We start from the raw sequence: 23,815 nt of genomic DNA, 5'->3' as shown, positions 1-23,815 counted from the left end.
AAGATGGGGCCCTTGGAGAATATGCCCCCTGAAGGAGGATGTCTCTCTATGTCCAGTAGAGAGCCTCAAGGTCTATCTTCGCAGAACTTCAAACTTTGGTGGAGGCCAACTCTTCAAAGGAGAAACATCGGGCAGCGACCTGTCACTGAAACAATTAAGAGCGAAAATCACCTACTTCATTCGCAGAGCGGATCCGAACAGTACACCCGCTGGTCATGATCCTAGAAAAGTGGCATCTTCTCTGAACTTCTTTCAGAGCATGGACTTTGAGAGCCTTAAAAACTTTACGGGCTGGAAGTCCTCGCGAGTTTTCTTTAAACATTATGCGAAACAAGTGCACGAAATCAAACATTTTGTGGTAGCCGCAGGTAGTGTTATGAAACCTGCACCTAACTCTGCGTAGAACAGTGAGTTACTTGGGACTCTAACTCTTCGGGTGCCTATGTTGACCCTCGAGTGATTCATAGTGATGTCTAAAAACACTTAGTGCTTTTATAACTGTTCTTATCCCAGGTGAAATGTCATAGTGTTACACAAGTGCCGCATGCCTTGAGCATGATGTGTTATTTAAAGACTTGCGTTCCTCGAGAACGAGTACCTACTAATCCTGAAATTCCCTTTCAGATTCAAGAGCAAGCCTTTATTTCTATGTACATTATTATTACTGTAAATGAACTTTACTTTTGCTGTAAATTATTTAATTTCTGCATTGTGAAATAAAATTTCTATTTTATTACTTATGCGTCTCTTTCAGCTCCTACTTACTATGAAATACATACTGTCATAGTTTTATTTACTCCTCCTTTCTTATGGTCATGAAGAATTTAAGATGTCCATTCCTAAATTATATTCACCTTGCCTCAGTAAGGTTCCTACACGAATACTTACTTCTGATAATCAGGAGATGAACTCTACGCACAGTGCCCAACCACCACTGGCCTACTTCAGAATGTTCCTATACAAATATCAAACATTCTGCTTCATCTCTAAGCTCTTAAAAAGTTCTTCTGTCAAGATGAATAGCCCTTCAATACCACTTTGACGTCGGCATAGCCCATGGGAACTTCCTACCAATGGGGGGCAGGATATTTCGTTCCTATGGTTCTTACCTAAGATTACTTTGCTGTTTTGTCAATGCCTAGGCACTTAACTCTGGGGGAAAATCTACCACGATACATTGATTCTCTGGTACTCTTCCATCAGGACGCCATGGCTTGAGCCCAAAAAACGGATTTTGAGCGAAGCGAAAAATCTATTTTTGGGTGAGATAGCCATGGCGTCCTGATGGACCCTCCCTACTACTTCGTTCAGTTTGCTCCCACCCTACACAATTGTATCATGGTGATGGGCAGCAACTGGCGCCAGGATAAAGACGCGCGTGACGTCATTAGAGCAATGGCGTCCGTTTGTTTACGTCTCGAGTATCAGTAGTAGCCACGAGTGAGATTAGCTGTGGAACGGCTCCCAGCTATTCTCAGCCCTTACACACCGAAGCGTTAACTCTGTTCGGGGTGGAGATAGCTATGTGGCACGACCAGACATGCGTGTCCCCTGTTGTATTACGATGTCTTAAAGGGAAACCTTTGAGATACTCGCTCCAGAAGTTAGAATTCTGTGATAACCTGTGGTTAAATTCTCTGGGAATATCTTAGTAGTCTTATACCCAAGGAAGCTACCAAACAGGAACCTTCCATCAGGACGCCATGGCTATCTCACCCAAAAATAGATTTTTCGCTTCGCTCAAAATCCGTTATATATATATATATATATATATATATATATATATATATATATATATATATATATATATATATATATAATCAGACACTTGCTTTCTATTATATAAGAGAGAGACCCAATTCTTAATTACCCCAACAATTTGTTCTGATTTATTCCAGGGAAATTATGTTTGTTAGAATATGGCAGACAAATTTCCTGAGATACTGCGTGTGAGAAACTTTTGTCTTACGACTGGTTTTTTTCTTTAATGTATTGCCTCTAGAACATCTGCAAGGGCTGTAAAGGCATATGCACTTCGTAACCGTTTCCGAATAGATATAAAATCCTAAGCAGCCAAAGATATTAGTAGGAAAGCGTTTTACAGACGCTGTCAGTGAGGATTTCCTATATTCATGAACGATTGTTATTGATGGTAATACCAGTCTCATACGTTTATGTTGGCTGGAACAACATGACTACTAACGTTGTGAGGGATCTTACATTAAGGCAACAATACTTTTAAAGCATAGATTTCATGCTTTCTTATCGCCTACTGCTTCCACAATTCTTTCAAATAGACTACATAATGCGTGTCACCCTTCATTTACTTTGTCCAGTGAAGCCTGGCGGTGAATTTTAAATATTGTACAAATTATCGGAAGGGTGGGAAATATTTCCCTCCCTGCAGATCTCTGTACCAACCGTGTCACATAGTAACGACATTTTTTTTTTTATATATATATATTATACTTTGTATCTTCGCTCTCCCCTCGCACTGATTAAGGACCTGAATAAACATGCCTGCTTTTCTCACCGTTAACTGTTAACAGAAGCGGTTGTCGGTTGAACATGATATTGCCTGTTATGTTTTATGTCCTTTTTGCCTGGACTTTATGTATATATATAAGCTGATGCTCTGTAATAAAGTGACTCAACTGCTTTCATCCTGCCTTCTTTGTTACATCCTCTCTCGGCCCGTCACATCTCTTACATGGTGGCCAGTTTACCTCTTGCAGTGCACTTTACTCAAGTGGAACTAACGATCCTTCATAGCGTCCTTTCAGTTAATATATGCACCTACGTTTTTGTCCTTTACTTTACCTCTGTTCCTGGTTCTTTTCTTCTTATTCTCTGTCTTAACTTTTATTTTCAGAGCAACTAGGGTTCGAGTTTCTTTTAGTTGCACCTTAGTTTGAATGTCTTCCACGCCCCCAACGCGGGGACATGTGGCCCAACCCAGTGATCTGGAATCTGTGTACAAAATTTAATCCGAAATCTGTGGGCAAAAAATAATCCGGAATCTGTGGGCAAAAAATAGTCCGGAATCTGTAAGCAATAAATAATCCGGTATTTGTAGGCAAAAAATAATCCGGAATTTGTAAGCAAAAAATAGTCCTGGATTTTTAAGCAAAAAATTATCCGGAATCTGTAGGCTAAAAAAAAAAGTGCATATTAATACTAATCAACTATAATGCTTACCTTACCGAGTTCATACCAGAGACTAAAAGACTCGTTTACCCCCAAAAAAAAGAAGAAAGGAAGGAAGAAATTCATTCTGATCACCTTGGGAGAAAGAGGCAATTAAGCACCTTTCTTAGCTTAGTTCTTCGTAGTGCTTAGTGATACTGCTGAACCCCACAACCCGCCCACCCCCACTTTCCCCCCACCTCCACTCCTACACTCAACGCCTCCAGTTGCACCTGTGTGTTGAATGGATTCTCATCACCATCATCGGGTCACGTGACCCAAATTCCTTCAAATCCTAAATTCGGAAGAGCTAAACATGCGATGTCGCGTTCAAGGAAAAAGCCGTCTGCCATTGTACAAAATATTCTCCTTCGATCAAGTAAAATTTGTTGGAAACCATCGCGAAATGGTCTGAGAAATACGGAAGATTGGATGATGACAAGGGAGTTAGGGTCTAGGACCTAAGGAGGGGGTGGGAGGTCGTGAACTTCAGAGGAGGAAAATTGCGAGAACTAGGCTGAACTTTTCCTTGGGGGAGGGGGAGAGGGGGGGGGTGTAGTATTGGGATTGCAGGCTTAGAGGAAGGGATGGGAGTAGGAATTGAATCAAGACAGAGAGAGTAGTGATGGGGGAACATGGAACTGAATGAAGGAGAGGGGGGGGGGCGACTTTTGGAAACGTAGAGCCCTCGGAGAGAGGAACGGAGGTGTACTAGGGAGGGTGAGAGGCGGGGGATGAATAGAAGAGCTACAAATTTACATGCCTCCAACGTCTTCCTAAGGAGAGGATTCCTTTAGAAGTCAATTGAAAGGAAAAGCAATGTAGAAGACGAACTCTATCACGTGGGTCTTACTAGACCGCGCCCCTTGCGGAGGGGGGGGGGGGGGTTGACGAAAAAGTGCCGGAAGAGTGGAGGTAATCAAGCCATAGTATATATTATGAAGAGCGGTTGCACATAGAAGCAAAATGCGGTGCATAATATATCGAATGCATTATAATTTGGTCTCTACGGACACACACACACACACACACACACACACACACACACACATATATATATATATATATATATATATATATATATATATATATATATATATGTATATATTATATTATATATATGTATATTTTTATTTACATATATACATACATACATATATATATATATATATATATATATATATATATATATATATATATATATATATATGTACATACATACATATACCAAGGCACTTCCCCCAATTTTTGGGGGTAGCCGATATCAACAAATGAAACAAAAACAAAAAAGGGGACCTCTACTCTCTACGTTCCTCCCAGCCTAACAAGGGACTCAACCGAGTTCAGCTGGTACTGCTAGGGTGCCACAGCCCACCCTCCCCCGTTATCCACCACAGATGAAACTTCATAATGCTGAATCCCCTACTGCTGCTACCTCCGCGGTCATCTAAGGCATCGAAGGCAGCAGCAGCGCTTACCAGAACTGCGTCACAATCGCTCGCCATTCATTCCTATTTCTAGCACGCTCTCTTGCCTCTCTCACATCTATCCTCCTATCACCTAGAGCTTCCTTCACTCCATCCATCCACCCAAACCTTGGCCTTCCTCTTGTACTTCTCCCATCAACTCTTGCATTCATCACCTTCTTTAGCAGACAGCCATTTTCCATTCTCTCAACATGGCCAAACCACCTCAACACATTCATATCCACTCTAGCTGCTAACTCATTTCTTACACCGTTCTCACTGTCACCACTCCATTCCTAACCCTATCTACTCGAGATACACCAGCCATACTCCTTAGACACTTCATCTCAGACACATTCAATTTCTGTCTCTCCATCACTTTCATTCCCCACAACTCCGATCCATACATCACAGTTGGTACAATCACTTTCTCATATAGAACACTATTTACATTCATGCCCAACCCTCTATTTTTTACTACTCCCTTAACGGCCCCCAACACTTTGCAACCTTCAACCTATATATAAGAAATAAATATATACATGTATATATATGTATATATATTCTTACGAAGCTGGTCTAATATAGAGTAGATATTTTATTCATGTATTTCATTTGTGTATTTAAGAGATGTATAGCCAGCTCATAAGGTGAGTTCCCCTCATGTAGGTTAAATAATTGTATGTAAAATTACATAAGACTTTCGTCGCTCATTTAATTATATTCATCATTGAAGTCTGTATATGTAAATTTACATTATTTTTCGGAAGTAACTTTTTTATTTCTTGTATTTTGTTACAAAGTCTTATGTAACTCGTTTTAGGTATGCTCTATGACACATGAGGTAATAATACGAGGTATTACGCCATGTTTATATTCCCACTTGGTTAGAATGTGCATGAAACTTCTGGAATAGGCGGAGTTAGCTGAGAGAGGGTTACCTCGCAAGCGTGTTTTGTTCCCCTGTTCAATTTTCTACTTTGGCAACCTTACGCCATAAGGCCTTGTCCCCAAAGTACGAGAATTATCTATTTAGAATAATCTAGAAGTTTCAAGTCAATATATATATATATATGCCTCTAGGAAATCGTAAGCAGCAGAAGAGATCTAGCCTGTCCCTTTGTAAGAGCCTCTCTCCTCGCAAGTGCATCAAGTGTGTGCCCACTCAAACATGGTTAACGTTTTCTGTCCAACATATATCGAGTGTAGTGTGTTCAAACGTCGACAAAGCCATTGAATAATATTTCAAGTGTATTGTATTAATATAAATACTTGTTTAACATGAATTTTTGTGACTGGCTCTGTGAGTTAAGGTTAAAACACTGAAGTGTACTTATTTTGGCTTAACTGTTCAGTTACCTCGTGTGATCCAAAAAACCTAAGTGTATCAGTTACTTCTATGTAAATTTCATGAAGGCTTTAATCATAAGAGTGTTAAATTGTTAACTATTTTCATTGATTATCAAAATTAAATATTTTTTTTTAAATTAGTTCATATATATATATATATATATATATATATATATATATATATATATATATATATATATATATATATATATATATATATATACACACACACACACACACACGTCAGACGCATTGTATCGTGGTTCCTCCACTCTGCTTTATATAGCCATCCTTACTTTACTAAATAGGTCAAAGGATTTGCAAGGTTTTTGTGGTGTTCGTAAAGATTTCTGTAGTATCCCGTTTATATGAGGAATTTTTCCACTTGTGTCATGGAAGTTAGTGGTGATGTATCCTAATTTTTATAACACTTGTTTTGTTCATGGCTATTTTATTACAGCTGTTCTTCTATTCTAGGAAATACACTTCACCATATTTGATATGACATTTGAAAGCTCTTTTCACCTTTGACTCTTATTTCACTGTGTGTTTATTAATGATTGTGTAATTTTCCTATTGACAAACTAATACAGAAAAAGAAGCGCTATGAATAAAAAGTAGTTGTGTTTGAAGTATGGAGTGACTGATGTTTCCAGGTGATGCATTGATAAGTGGCATAATTGTGATTGTCATGGCAAACTGCCGACTCTAGTGATAGAATTTAAAGGTATATTAATTGAGTTATTTTAAAGTTGCAATTTGCAAGAGCACAGCAATGAAGGTAACTCAACGTCCCAGAAGATGAATGCTCATATACAGTAGATTGGGGAACAACAGAAATTGATTCGTATAAGCACTTGAAGCGAAAGAGAAGAGGCAAGTGGAAGAATATCTGAAGAAAATTATCATGATAATTACTAAAGGATGAAAAATATTATTGTATAGACATAGGACTAATATTTTCATTCCAATAAAGACATGTCGAAAACAGGATGGTTAGCACCTTGCAATACCACCTTCCTAAACAGAAAGAAAATATATTGTGATAAAATATATAAGCGTACACACACAAATACAGTATATATATATATATATATATATATATATATATATATATATATATATATATATATATATATATATATATTCAATAAGGACAGGGAAAATAGTTGTTCTTAATATCCATTTATTAATCCCGATGTATCGTGATTTTCATAGTTATTTCTTTCACGAAACGTCGGGATTAAATGGGTTTGAGGAACTACTTTCACTATCTACATTGATAAATCTAAATTACTGGCTGTCGCCACCTTCACTGATATATATATATATATATATATATATATATATATATATATATATATATATATATATATATATATGTATGTATGTATATATATTTATATATACATATATTTATACATATATATGTACCTATACATATATTGTTTATTTTAATATATACATATCCATATACACATACACTCATATATATATATATATATATATATATATATATATATATATATATATATATGAATATAAATACAGTATATATATATATATGTATATATATACATATACTGTTTATATACATATATACATATGCACATATACATATACACGTATACATGTCCATATACATATACACACACACATATATATATATATATATATATATGTGTGTGTGTGTATATATATATATATGTATATATATATATATATATATATATATATATATATATATATATATATATATATATATATATATATATTGTATATACGTACCTTAAATTAAAAAGTCATCTTCAAAATTAATAATGTCTCCTGCTTTCTTTGTTCCAGTAATTGCATGCGTCCTCGAGTTTTTATTAATGGTTATTGAAGACTTTACTACGTGATGTTTCCTCCACACTATAATTTATGTCCCTTGTCGCTTGTTCATTTATTTTTTAGTATTTTTATTGTCATCTATTATTGCTTTGCCTATCTTTTCGTTTCGTCCTTTCCATATTTATACATATACGGATTTTGTCTTGTCGTGTTTTTTCTCTTTTTTTTCACAAATATCCTAGCGCTCTCTCTCTCTCTCTCTCTCTCTCTCTCTCTCTCTCTCTCTCTCTCTCTCTCTCTCTCTCTCCCCCGTGTACCTTAGAAATCTTATTTTTTCACAAATGGTTATTCCGTTGTTTGATAGAATTACCACTTTCTTTACATTTTCTACTTTCTTTATAAGAAAAAATGCACATTCTAAACAATACAAATGAAACATTTCAGTTTTTTTTTTTTTTTTTTTTTTTTTTTTTTTTTTTTTTTTTTTTTTTTTTTTTTTTTTTTTTTTTTTTGGTGTGGCCCGGCCTTCCTTTCACGACTATGCCATACTGTGTCTTGTTACGTCAAAGTAATGAAGTTCTCATGATGGGTAGATTTTGCCCAACTTCCTATTATATATATATATATATATATATATATATATATATATATATATATATATATATATATATATATATATATATATATATATATATATATATATATATATATATATATATATATATATGAGATTGCAGTGAAACGAAGCTTTTAGTATATTTCCTGGTTTTAAAGCCTTTATTCATTGTGTTTATCAATAGTAAATTCCTACTGATCTATTTCTTTTGTATAGTATCTGTGGGAAGATACTCCCTGTAATAGATATCCAGATCATAACCTTGGGGATTGAAATGCCAACAGTCCCGCGCCAGCAGATGAAAATATGCGATGATTTTGTTCAGCAACCGTCACACATTACCAACATCACCTCGGTGTTCAGGAACTACACTGAGGCTGGGAGTGGTCAGGCGCTATACCTTGCCTGGGATACTACACCCCCACTGAGTGTTGAAAAGTTAAAAGTAAAGACAATAACACAAGATAGTGACGGGGAGCAGTGCAGTAGGGTTAAGGCATATTAAAGCTTACCGGCAGGCAACACTTTAAGATGGGATAAGGGGGATTGTTCACCTTAACCGCACACATAAAAATGTAAGAGACACTTATAATATTACACTCATAACGAAACCATTTTAAATTTAAAGTTCTTTTATCTAAAAAATCTCTGGGATAAAATAGTTTGAGATATAAGTGTATGTAAATTTTATAGTTCCCCTTAAGAATCCCTTGGTTTCTTGAAATGCATAATTCATGAAAACAATGGGTATTTGATTTCCTCTGAGACATAAATCCAAAGTGAATCTATAAAACATTTAGAGTTTATATAATTAACTTCAGGAGTTTTTCCAATGTTTCAATTTAGACTCGTGATAGCATTAGTAAAATAAGAAATATAGGAAAAGTAGTCCAGTTAAAATAAATGATTGCTTTAACCTACCGTATATCTGAAGAATTTGTCGCAAGGTAAGAAAGGCGTGTTGAATGTAACTGACTGTATTCAACAAGATAACGAACTTATATACAAACGGTTGAGAGTAACAATGGCAGAGAATTTCAATAATGTGAAACATATAATGGCAAGCTAAAAGACGTTTTTCTATTGTCAGAGCAAGACATAGTGAGAGGTAGAAAAAACATTAGTATTACAGTGTATTAGCGTGTATGAAATACATACTTGTGAAATAGGGTGCTGTGCCCTAGAGAGGGTATATTAGGCAGGTCATCCTGCAACAGTTATGCATGTTTTGGGTGATCAATGAAGACACAGTCTTGGCCTTGGATGTTAATTAAGAAAGCCTTCAGTTTGCAACAGATAACAAGGAAAAGGTCTATATAAGGTGGTGTCAGTGGTGGATTGCAAGTGTCGGTGCCCTCAAAGATGTGTTGCAATGTTTAAATCTTTTGGTATGTGTTACTTCACTGGGAGCTTGGAAGTCTGGTGGCAGGGAGTAAATTTCCCCACAATGTGATGTAGGTGCTGGAGATTGTCAGAGGAGGTTGCAGACGGAAAAAATTCAGCAGTGACAACCAATGAGTCCCCATACACCATTTCATTTCAACTGCCGAGACATACAAGGCATCAATAGGAGTGGTGCTTAATCCCAGGAGGACACAGGGAAGTTGAGTAAACCAGTTGGACTTAGTTGGTTGTCGGATGTAGGGTGGTGCCAGGGAAATTTGCTAATGAAGTCCACAATTGAGAGGTAAAAGTGGTATCTCTATCAGAAGTAATTCACTTAGAGATAATGGTGTCCAAGTATGTGGTTAAGGAACCTACTATGTAAACGTTAATGTGGGCAAAACAACGCTAAGGTTGAGGAAGGGTACCCACCCCTGAATCCATGTGTTGTTGTACTTTTGAAGTTTGTCATGAAATACAGGCACACCTAATGCTCAGCATTCTTAGTAATGCCGTGCCAAATAAACTTCATCTTCAGTGGCTGTGCAGTAGATGGACGCAAGGGATGTAAGAGGTAATGGATGAAATCAAACACCTGTTAGTACATGGTGGCAGGTATCCACAGTCGTGGCATACGAGTACTGATAGTACTGATGTCAGAAAGGAGGGTGGCAATGGAGTCGTCGAGGACGATGTCTGCCCAATGGGGTGAAGTGCAGGATGTCCTGTATGCTTGGTACTTTGGATCTTTTTGTTGGGCTTCTACTAAGGCATTAAAATCCAATCCCAGGTGATTGCCAACCAATGTATTTCTTGAGAGGGCATCGTCAATGGGATTCATTTTCCCAGATACATGTTGAGGTGTGCAGTTAAATTCAGCCATGGCGGAGAGATGTTGGCGTTGATGGGCAGACCAAGCGTCAGACTGTCGAGTGAAGGCGAGCACGAGGGGCATTGGTTTGTGTGAATAACGAAGGCGTACCTTCTAAGAAGTGGCGATAGTGACGGACAGCCAAATGCACCACCAGCAATCCACGGTTGAAGGTAGAGTAGTCAGATTCCACCTTGGGCAGTTTTGTACTGAAGAAGACCAATGGGCAGGGCGAGCCATTGACCACCTGTTCAAGTACTCCATCAATAGCGACCTCACTGACATAGGTGGAGGAGGGAGGGGCATGTGGCATGGGAAAAGCGAGAGTAGCATCAGTTCATAGGACATTCTTTGCATTGCCGAAGGCTGCTTCTTGAACGGGACCCCACTTCAGGTATTTTAGCTTGCCCCTGATAAAGGAGTAGAGTGGGCCAAGAGTAGCGCGATGGCTGGCAGGAACTAGTGATAATAGTTTATCATACCCAGGAATGCTTGCTGTGCTTTGACGGTCGAGGATATGGAGAATTTCCGAACAGCTTATGCCTTCTGGGTGAGGGGATGGATACCTTCAGGAGTGATGCAGTGCCCTAAGAATGATATTTTATTGGCGCCAAACATACATTTGTTGTACCGGACTACAAGGCCATTATATTGGAGACGGTCAAGAACGATGCTTAAGTGATGGAGGTCTTCCTCTTTGGAGGAAGATAACACAATTATGTCGTCCACATAACATATGCAGAAGGGGAAGTTCCCTGAGATGCCATCCAAAAGGCGTTGAAAAGTGGCCTAAACATTATGAAGGCCAAAATAGGAGTAATTGAATGTGTATGTACCAAAAGGGGTAGTAATGGCCGTCTTGGAAAGTTTTCTGGGTTCAAGGGCACCTGATAAGACCCCTTCAGGAGGTTGAGATTGGAGAACACCTTTGCTTTGTGCAAGTAGGAGGTAACGTTGGCAATGTTGGAGAGGGGGTGGTGATCCAGTTCCATATGCATGTTTATACATCTGTAATCCCCCCAAGGGTGCAGGGAGCCATCCTTCTTCAGTGTGATGCACATAGGATTGAGGCCTTTTGGCAAAGGCCCATTTCTTTCATTTCATCGAACATTTGTTTATTGGCAATGTTACATCGGCAAAAAAAGAACTCCCAATGGTATTTGGTGCTCCCAAACGATAGTGCGAGTGTCTCGTGATCATGGGTGGGGATCTAATATCTGTTGTCAGCTAACAGGCGTATGTCACCAGGCTGAAAATGACTACTTCATTTCCTGGAGAGTGACATTGGTAGAAGCGAACAGCAAACACCAGTGTCAACCAAAAACATCACACCTGTATCTTCATCATGTAAAAAGAAAAGATTGGTGACAGGCAAGGCCACCGCCACAAGCAATGGCCTTCTTATGAGTTTTTTACCACTGACAACTGTCCACACATTTCTTCGCAGTAGCCCCGAATCTGGGGCTGCAGTAGCATAACTGTTGCAGATAGGCATCAGTAAGTGGTAGATGGGCGTCAGTAAGTGGTTGATAGGCATCAGCAATTGGTTGTAGAGGTCGTTGGTCTGGGTCTGAGGAGGGGGGTGCATATATGGGTTCTGGGCAGCTTTGTTACTGGTCCAGTATGTCACCAGACAGGCAGGCGTCTGTGTCTTACCACATTCACATCAATTTCGGTTAGTGTTGAATGGTTATCCTCTTCGTCAGGAGGGGAGGCGTTAACAGAGGTCTTGAAGGTGGTGAAGTGGCTGTCGATAAGGACGTCGACTGTGGCTATCAGGTCCTTCATGGGCAAGGTATCGACATCGCAATGTCAGCGCGTACATATTTGGGTAGACATCGTACCCAAAGGGCATGAAGTAGCTTCACTCCCGAGGAGAGCCGTCTAGGGCAGATTTCAGGTGAGGGATACTGGTATTTTCTTTTAGGGTGAACAAAGCCTTTTGGTCTCCCAATGGCTGTTAAGAGAGCTTAAAAAGCATGGCTATATGGGTGGCAGGCAATGGTGAGTACTGCTCCAGGAGTTGATGTTTTGAGGATATCATATGCTATTGAGGCGTCCCCTTGGTTGCAAGCCAATTAGAGATTTTTGAGAAAGTGTCCTTTGAGATCGCCGTGAGTACATAGTCGTCTTTGTTGCTTGAGCGAGTCATGCCTTTGATGGGAAACTAAACTCCAGCACTGTGGAATCACGCAAACTCTTCTCTACTAGCGAAGGACGGCCGTTTGGAGAGCTGGTCCTCCGGTGGTCACCATTGTCACAAGGTAGCTGTTAGGTTCTAACAGAAAGACGAGGTGAATGTAACTGACTATTGGATTCAACAAGATAACGAGCTTATATACTAACAGTTGAGAGCAACAATGGCACAAAATACCAGCAGCGTTAAACATACAATACAATGGCAAGCCTAAACAGGTTTTACTATTATCAGTGCAAGAGAGAGGGAGAGATGTAAAAAGCAATAACATTATAATATGATATACACGTGCACTACATATTTTATACGGACATCAAACGCAGCGTTTTGGAGATCGTACCTACCTTATGTCATGAGCATGGAAATTGTGCAAGATAAAATCGTTATGAATATATTAATGGTTGTAGTACAGAATGCTGGAAACACTATCAGGTGATAACAGAGACACCCATTACAAGGGGGAAAAAGGGGGGATATTTAAGTCTGGTCGTCCTATTGGACCGGGTAAAACAAAAACGGAAAGAGAAGGATAGCTTGAATAAATCATGGAAGTGATAAATAAAAATTGAAACGACAAATAAATACAAAACTTGGAGAAGAATCTGTTATCAAAAGTCATTATCGTCGACGCATAAATTGCAAAATTTCAGCTTTCTCTTGACGATTGTTAAACCTCTCTTAATGCGTCCAGCAGGTCCCCTGAAGTCTTATAACTACTAGAAAATTTCAGCATGAAGCTGCTTCTGTATGCATATTTGACATGAACAACGAAAAAGACGCAATAAAGTAATCTCACAGGGTGGAAAAAAGGGAAATTGCTGTAATTTGTGGTAATATAAGATATATTTTTTTTTCCCGAGGGGATTGTCGGCGTGAAATTCAGATGTTTAATAGTTGAAAAATGGAAGTTCAATTCGTCATGTAGCGTATGGTTAAGCTATAAGCGATTGATTGATAACCGTATGGTTGAACTGTTAATCTGTTTAATTTAAAAATGTATGGTTAAGCTGTGAGCATTAGATTTAGAAACTTTTGGCGGGTGATTTTTAAAAATATGGTTAACATGTTGTCGTTTAATTTATATATATATATATATATATATATATATATATATATATATATATATATATATGTATATATATATATATGTATATTATATATATATATATATATATATATATATATATATATATATATATATATATATATATATATATATATATATATATATATATAGATGTGTGTGTGTGTGAAATATCAGTTTCTTAATAAGTGTGGTTAAACTGATGACTTTTTATTCTGCAATATACGGTTTAATGTCTACGTTTAGTTCAGAAATGTATAATTTTATTGCCTAAGGTTAGCTCAAAAATGTCATTAAACTTTTACCGTCAAATTTACTCGAAACTTTTTTATAGTTTTCTTTAAAGGAAAACTGCTGCCCATCCTAAAGAGTTACAAAGTATCCCTTAATGTAATCCACAAATTATACATTTTCTTTCATGTATTGGTGTAGTTTACAAAGAACGATTTACAGACCAGACAAAACTTAACCTGGCTCCTTTCTAGATGTAATTTTAATAATATCTACCATATGTAGTGTATGGAGAAGTGTTTAAAACGTAAGGATCAGTTAGTGTAAACCGGATAAATTTAAAGGAGTAATTTTTTACATCTTACCGGTTCATAGTGACATCTTAACTTTTAATAAAAAATTTCTTAAAGTTGCGAGATTTTATATCAAAATAATAGTTTCAATATATAACTCAAAATAAAAAGGCCAATATTTTATTGGGATAAATATTTGTGGAGAATGATCTTCACGCATTACATTTATTTATCTTTTCTATTTTGGTTTATCTCGTGCATGATTTATTTGAGTTACCCGCGCTCCGCTTTCTAAACCTTATTCATCCTTTGCTTGTTCCATTTATGCTACCCCTCTCTTTCCCGTTTACTAATACTATCTATCTATAGATGGCCTATGCTCGTGACGTCACGACAGGGATATTTCCAAGCGTAGCCTTAGATGTCTGCAAGAATTAGGTTTGATGGCTCCCCACTCTGGCGATCTTAGAAAGTTTGATAAAGTAACAGCGAGTCAAAAAAAAAAAAAAAAAGTAACCCTTAAACTAACAAACAACGTATGTGTGTGTGTTCAGATTGCTTGCCTTGTGCAAGACACAGGCTCTTGCGTTGGCAGCCCATAAGCGAATGTTACTGTAATTTACTTTGATTTACTTTGAATGAGGGACCAAACAACGGCAACCGAGTTCTCCATTGAGCGTCCTCGCCGGAAAAGGAAACCTCCAGGACAGGTTCTGATAACGATCCTACTAACTAAAAGCTCTCTCCTCTTCGTTTATCACCCAGGCTAAGGAGCCTTCCAGACGACAGAGCAATTATTCATTGAACAAAACTGTTACCAGATAACCATGAAAAGAGGATTTTAGGTAAATTTCTCGAATGCAATTTCTCGAAAGTCAAATTCTCGAACTCAATTGCTCGAAAAATAATTTCTCGAACTATTATTTTCTCGAATCTCATATTTCTCGAAAACTGATATCTATTTTGTCAAGAAAATTAAATGGAAAAATGTTCATGTATTTCAAGGAAAAATATATCCTTTTGGGTTGGCAAACATAAATGTTAAAAATTTATTGTAAATGAAGGAATGGAAAAAATACAAAGGTTATCATTTATTATTTTATCTAAAAAAAAAAAAAAAAATAAAGTTAATAACCTTATGACGCAAAAGTGTGATTACAAATAGGTACGCATTGTATCGTGCATTATACGTACGCCCGTACATACAGGACATCACGGAATGCTAATAGCCTTTTTATAAATTGGTCTTTGGCGCTTATGGGATACTTTCGATTGTGTACGAGAAATTTACTTGTTTGTTTTCGAGTAATTGACATTCGAGAAAATGATAGTTCGAGAAATTATTTTTCGGTCAATTGATTTCGAGAAATTTACCTTCGCGCAATTGATTTCGAGAAATTTCCCTGACACCTGAAAAGAGGGATTGACCATCAACAACATTTAAAGGTTTTAAAAGTCCCTTATGAATGGAAGAGGCAAGGGACAGTGGCATTGCCTTAGCAAGCAGGACAATGTCCTAGAGACTGACCTATCTATATAAAATATAAACGCCCAAGCCTCCTCTCCATCCAAACTGGGACCACGGAGGGCGAGGCAATGGCTGCTGATGACTCAGCAGGTAAACGTATAGACTCCCCTGAACACCCCATCCTTAGCTCAAAAGGAGGTTACGAACCCCAGTCTTGCAATCACCAGTCAGGGACGTTTCCAAAAAACAGGTTGTATGAACAGTTGGATATGGCATTACTATTTTTTTGCCATATCAGGTTTCATATTCTCTCTTATTTGAAGCCCACTTTGAACCATATTGGTATGGTAACAATTTTTTTCAACAAACATTTGCTCTGCCGTTTGGAAAGTAACTACCCAAGCCAGAAAGTCGGTAATTTAGGTGAGTTGAAATGGTGTAAATGTTAGTCCACATTTTCCCCTAGTTGATAAATATCCAGGCCATTTTATCTAAATTATGCCATTATGCTGAGTTTTTGTTTGTAACCTTCATGTCCATTGTGTTATATTTTAATTTTGGTAACTTTAATGGAAGTCTAACACGATTCAATCAATTGTCTTTTGTGCTTTGACTAACCCTGTGTTCTCGGAATAACCCTATTCAAGTTGTAGTAAAGTCCTGCAGTATGTCACTGTACCTTCTGTCTGAATTTCTATACCTTTGGAGGATTTTTTTAATTTTATTTTATATGTTTGATTACCTCTTGTAATCATGAAATAACCAAATTAAAGTTATATGTAAATTGTTCCCATTATGTGACACTTTTTTTTTTTTTTTTTTTACTAACCCTTTGTTTCTGCATTTGACGATATCTTTACAAAGATCGTATAACTGTACGGATAGATATATGGGATAGGTTAACGCGATCATCGATTTTGACTAACTTCATTTTGGTATTGATACTGATCGATCCAATATATAACATTATAAGAAGTTAAAATCGTGTGATGGTTGACACACCGCAATATTGTAGGTTTCTGTTCTGTCGGCGCGGCATTCCCCCAAGTTAGGCCACCACTCAGCCATCAGATTCGATTGGATATACTATAGGATCCTATAGTATATCCAATCGAATCTGATGGCTGAGCGGCGGCCTTTCTCAAAATATTTAGTGGAAGAGTCCTCTTCTTTTGTTCACTTTCCTTTAACAAGTCCTAAAATAAGCACGCCTGAGGTTAAGCTGCATTCAACACCTGTAAGGAAGATATGCTTTTAAGACCTTGTGGGTCGTGGGAAAAGGTTGCCTTCTTATAAGTACAACCATTTATAGATATCTGTTTTTAGGCGGTCTTCCTTTTCATCCCTAGCGTCTCTAAAACATTCAGCTGTCTATCTTTGATCCTCACAACAAAGGAAGGTTTTTTGCTATTCTGCTAAAAATAATGAAGGGCAAATTAATTATCAAGTCTTGAAACAAAAAAAAGACAATATCAAATATCTAAGCATCAAAGGAGATGAGACAGCAATCATTAGGGGTAATTTGAAGAATATAAAAACGCTGTTTCAGTCTACGTTTAAGAATCATTTTCTGTATATTTTCTCTGTTACTATCTATGTGTCTAAGATCTTATGTTTGCCATGTGTCATTGGTGTCTTTAAGAAACATACATAAACATGCCATATATATATATATATATATATATATATATATATATATATATATATATATATATATATATATATATATATATATATATATATATTATGATTAGCGAATTACGTAAATTCCGACTCCGAAACTCGCCTGCTTTATATTACATAATCTGATACACAACAGAATTCCTGCGAGCTCAGGAGAATAATACAGAACTCCCAGACTTTAATATATATGAATACTGAATATCTAAAGGTCCCGTTACTTTACACTCAAAACAAAAACTGGGTGATTACTTTACTTTTAACGGGAACTTAAATCAACCTCTTATTTCAGTTTTTAGTCAGGGGATACGAGCAAGTCACTGAATTAATTATTGGTCATTGAAATATTACACACTTTACAAAAAATATATATATTCTATAAAAATAACGATTCAACTGTATTAGCAAAAATAAATCACTCGAAATTTAAATCTGAACTATACCTTAGACTAAGACAAAAGGAAACTTCAAAAATTATACAACCACTTGTTTCACTAGAAATTATCATATGAAAATATTTAATGTTGACAATTAATGAAAAAACTTGACACTTTAACACTATGGGAAATAAATCAAATTTACACTTACATGTATGTAACTGTTACTCTTACGTCCTTAGGGCTTACACATGGTTACCGTACAGTTAAGCAAAAACAAATACACTTCACTTTTTATCATAATCAGTCACAAAAACCAATTAATTTTTATAATATAACCGTACTTACTTATATGCTGCACTTCTTCCAACTTAAACCACAGAAATTCCAATGTCTGAACAAATGCTAAGCGTATTTGAGAAAAAACACTATATACACTGGAGAGGAAATACGTAGTGGCTGGATAGATGCTGGAGAGAGGACTGTCGGACGTTAGCTCTTTCGGAAGGTCAAGCTGGATCTCTCCGCCTCCTATTTGTTGCTAGGTCCTTATATATCATCATAATTCATTCGAGAAACTTCCAGTCCATTCCAACAATGCAATTGATGCGTGTGCAATGGTTCGGGCGGTTCTCACGACATCAGGTTGCCAAGTTGGCAGTTTTGAAGTATGGTTCTATTGTCGCCTGACGAGACAACTCTCAACTATCTCCGCCCACCACCTCTTGTAACATTAGAGTAACTTTTAGTCTAGAGCCCACATGCAACTTCCAACCACGTGGAAACATGATGTTTTCCTGGTTTATACTACGTGTGTGTTATACATACCTTTCAAGAAGTTTACACAAGACTTCGTAACAATACTATGATAAATAAATAAATAATTCTTTAAAACGTAAATTTACATGTAATGAACTGAATAAAAATACAACTAAATAAATGACGACAGTCCTATGCAATTTACATATATTTACATAATCCTACCTGAGTGGAACTCACCTTACCAGCTGCTTAAACATCTCTTAAATACACAAGTGAAATACGTGAATTAAATAGTCTACTCTCATGTCAGACCAGCTTCGTAAATATATATATATATATATATATATATATATATATATATATATATATATATATATATATATATATATATATATATATACTGTATCTGCGTGTGTGTGCGTGCATGATTGTATATGTATGCGTTTCAATACAAGTGAAACTCAATGTTTTCAAAAACACTTTGTGAGAATTGGATCAGAATGTTTCTTTGAAACTTCATGAGAAGTAAGAGACAGCGTTTCCTAGAAAGCTCACTAAAGCATAGTGGTTATGATCTCTAAATAACTTATGAAAATTATGAATACAGCTTCCTAGAAAACTTCATATGAAGTGAACGGCAGTTTTCCAATATTGCAAAATATTTCCTAGAACCTGCTGTAGATATTTGTATGTTCCTCTGCTGCGAATGTAGAGTTATTTTTGTCAGTGTTATTTTCAGCAAATGGAAAATACCGTGTGTTTAAAAGGATTTTTTCCGCAATGTTTTGGACGTCAATTCGAAATACCTCAGTCGCTTTGCATCAAAATGAAACTGTGCAAGATTTTTGACGACAACAATTGAACAATAGTTTTTCCTTTGCACAGAATGAAAAGGCATTCATATAAAAGGCAGGTGTTAAATGAGTTCAAATCCATTTGTATTCCACTGACTTTGACATGGAAAAAGTTATATATTTATTTCTGCTGTGACTCAACGTAGTATCATTATCCAGCACAATTTTAAGGAAAGTATGCAATTGGAATGATAGGAGTAATAGACTTTGCATACTAAAATACAATAACGTTAAAAATGCAAGCTCTCCCCTTTCTTCATTATTCATTTGTTTTTCCTAAAGTACAAATGCGTATCACTAAATTCGTCAGTCAAAACGATGATATAAAAAATACACATGTCATAGAAAAGTGTTAATAACCTCTCAGTTCTCTGCTATGTGCTATTCTCCCTTTGCATAAAAAAAAAAAATAATATGACAAACTATTAAAGCAAAACCGCCAGGTATTACAAAGTGGAAACGTACTTAACTCTCCATTCCGTTTACTTGGTGAAAGTATAAATCCATCTCGATGCAAACGTGCGATGCATAACAATCCGATTGGCATTGTGAACCTTGGCCCTAACTGGAAAACAAACAATTTTCCAGAGATAAATGCAGTCTCCCTTAAGTAAAAACTAGTAGCAAATTCAATTTTTATTTGGCAAATGAAGTTACCATTTATTTTGTAACATGAAGCAAATATAACTCCATATACATTCATTCTACAGCATTTACTTTTAACCCCGTAGCAATTACAGCGGCAAGTGCAATGAATTTCTATATGCATTTACCCCTTATAACATTTAGCTGCAACAAGTGGCTAGTGTAGCGTCAAGTTTGGTCTCTTATTTCCCAGCTACGATCTGGCAAATAATAAATGGAATACCGAGTGCAGTCACCTTTTAACTCATACACTGCAATCAATAGCAATTCAAATACAGTATCTCCAACAACAAGCAGCAGCAGATGAAGATTACCTTATACAGTGCCAGTAGCTAATTCAGTATCCCTAAAGTAACTGGCAATGTCAAATGTAGTCTCCCTCTAGTAACAGGTGTAATAAATGTCTTTACGTAAATTCCATTTTCCTGGAACATGTAGCGTGACAGCATTTATCATCCGGAATATTCTGTTTAGAGTCTTTTCATCGAGGATCTCTGGATTTACCTGCATAATCTCAGCTTTTGCATTTGACATTCACAACCTTTCGACATTTATTCTTCTTTAGAGGATAACTGTAAATATTGTAAAATATTCTGAGATATAAGCGATGACAGTTATTTATCAAAAGAGTTTGCACCACATCTCTCTCTCTCTCTCTCTCTCTCTCTCTCTCTCTCTCTCTCTCTCTCTCTCTCTCTCTCTCTCTCTCTCTCTCTCTCAGTTAATTGAGTTAGTGGTTATTTACGAGTTGTAGATAAAATGCTGATATAAATAAAGGAGTTGATTCGTAAAATGAATTCAAACTGCGTTTTAATTTTTCTTCAACTTAGCCTTATTGATTGTCGTATCATATCCTTTGATCTTTAAATATTTATTATTGTCTTTTTCGTTCCCAAACCTGTTAATTAATTTGCCCTTCGTTGTTTTCGGCAGATTATAAAAGAAACAGACTGGCTTTGTGGTGGAGATCAAAGATAGACAGCCGAATGCTTTCAAGAAGCAGCCTGTATTTCTCTATCTAAAATTATATTTTGTATTTTAGTCTGTATTTTTTTCTTTCTTTGGAGGATCGAAACTGAACTATCTATGCGTCGATTTGAGATTATCAATGAAAATATCTTCTCATTTTCCAACCTGATAAACGACCTTTACACACGACTTTAAATGAAATTCGTAATCCCTACTTGGAGCTGTTTGGAAGACAAATGGCATGGTATTTAAACCCCCCCCCCCCCCACAAAGACGATCATGGAAAGAATGGTCCTGCTATTCATATATATATATATATATATATATATATATATATATATATATATATATATATATATATATATATATATATATATATATTTATATATACAGTATATATATATATATATATATATATATATATATATATATATATATATATATATATATATACAGTATATATATATGAGTGTACATGTGTGTATAATGTAAATATACATACATATATATAGGTGTATACATATACCCTTACTGATTGGGAATACCTTAACGTGGTGAAGGGGTTTTTATATCGCCATGATCAGCAATGCTATACTATTTAGGGCCACCACCAATATTAGGTTGGTTTGCTGTGAAGGATCAAATGATAATCCTCCACCAATATTAATCCCCACTGGCCAGCGTGGTGATAAAAACTGGCCAAACCCTCAGACATAAATTGACACGACTGAGGACTTTTTCCTGCTGTGGACTAGAAACAACTGCATATGTTGTTCTTATGTGTGTGTATATATATATATATATATATATATATATATATATATATATATATATATATATATATATATATATATGGGTGTAGGGCAATTACCCCCGTGGACAATTACCCCCCGTGGACAGTTATCCCCGAGGACAATTACCCCCTAGAACAATTAACCCCCCCCCCCCTCAGGACAGCTACCCCCCAGGACAACTCATTTTATAAGTGATTTAAAATAATTGAAATAAAACTGATATAACATCATTTAAAATAATGTTAATGTATATAAATACATTTACATAATTAGTAATCCAAGTTTTTCTGTGTTCCAAAGATCAGAATTCTTTTGTCAATTGTCCCAGAGTCAAAAAGCAGAAAATCTTGACATCTTGTGTTTTGGTATAGTCATCTGTTAAAACAAGGCAATGGCAATGGCCGTGAGCGAGATAAACGTTGTCGATGTCGTCTAATATTACGTCTTAAATGATGAATTGGTGGTAGGTTTGCTCCGGTTTCTTCATCAATGCTTCCACAAGCCTCGGAAAGTATTTGCTGCACTGTTCCTTCTGTACTGATGGCTCTCATATTGACTCTTTGGATAGTTTTCGCAGCATCAATTTTCGCTTTAGATGGTGCATGGGTGTGATTATGAAGAGTACCAACAACAGCACTTCGTTGAATATGAACTTTTACTTTAGCTTTGCAACTGGCTTTGTTTCTTCTTTCTTAACACTCAAAAGACCCAACACCATTTGCCAAGTCTTTCTGCTTAACATATTATATATATATATATATATATATATATATATATATATATATATATATATATATATATATATATATATATATCCATCAAGCACTAGTATGTCTTTTCCTCTAGAACTTCTGATAAATTCCATGTTGCTTAGGGGATAATGGTCGTTTCACTGAATACCAAGAATAGTAATGCCTAGGAAGTAAATAAAAGAAATTTTTCTTGAAACTATTTAGAAAAAAAAATAGTTTATAAACAATTTCAGAAATTATATAATTGTACTACAGAGTAGTTTAGAGAGCAACAACAGTTTTATTTTATAAACACTTTCAGAAACTATATAATTGTACTAAAAAAGTAGTTTAGAGAGCAACAACAGTTTTAGTTTATAAAGAATTTCAGAAACTATATAATTGTACTAAAGAGTAGTTAATTAGAGCGAATTTACGAATTTTGTATTTAAATTATTTTTTATCCATTAAAAATACTTTAAACTTTGTTATATTAGTTTTATATCAATTATTTTAAACCATTTATAAAATGAGTTGTCCTGGGGGGTAGTTGTCCTAGGGGGTAATTGTCCCAGGTGGTAATTGTCCCAGGTGGTAATTGTCCTCGGGGGTAACTGTCCACGGGGCGTAATTGTCCTGATACCATATATTATATATATATATATATATATATATATATATATATATATATATATATATATATATATATATATATATATATATATATATTATTATTAAGGCTACTGAATTACATAAACTCCCGGGCTCCAAACTCACCTGTTTATTTTAACATAATTCTGTTACAATTGAATAATACTCGAGCTCTGAGAATACGTACAACTCCCAGACAGCAATATATATAAACGCTGAATATCCAAAGGTCTCTTAGGCCACTCTCAAAACAAAACTGGGTGATTAATTTATAATAATTATTGAAAAAACAACCTCTTACTTCGGTTCTTGGTCGGATACGAGCAAAGCACTGTTTGGAAATATTGATGATCGAAATAATACACTCTTTACAA

The sequence above is a fragment of the Palaemon carinicauda genome, chromosome 3, assembly GCF_036898095.1.
Source record: "Palaemon carinicauda isolate YSFRI2023 chromosome 3, ASM3689809v2, whole genome shotgun sequence".
Lineage (NCBI taxonomy): Eukaryota > Metazoa > Arthropoda > Malacostraca > Decapoda > Palaemonidae > Palaemon > Palaemon carinicauda.
This window is presented reverse-complemented; position numbering follows the sequence as displayed.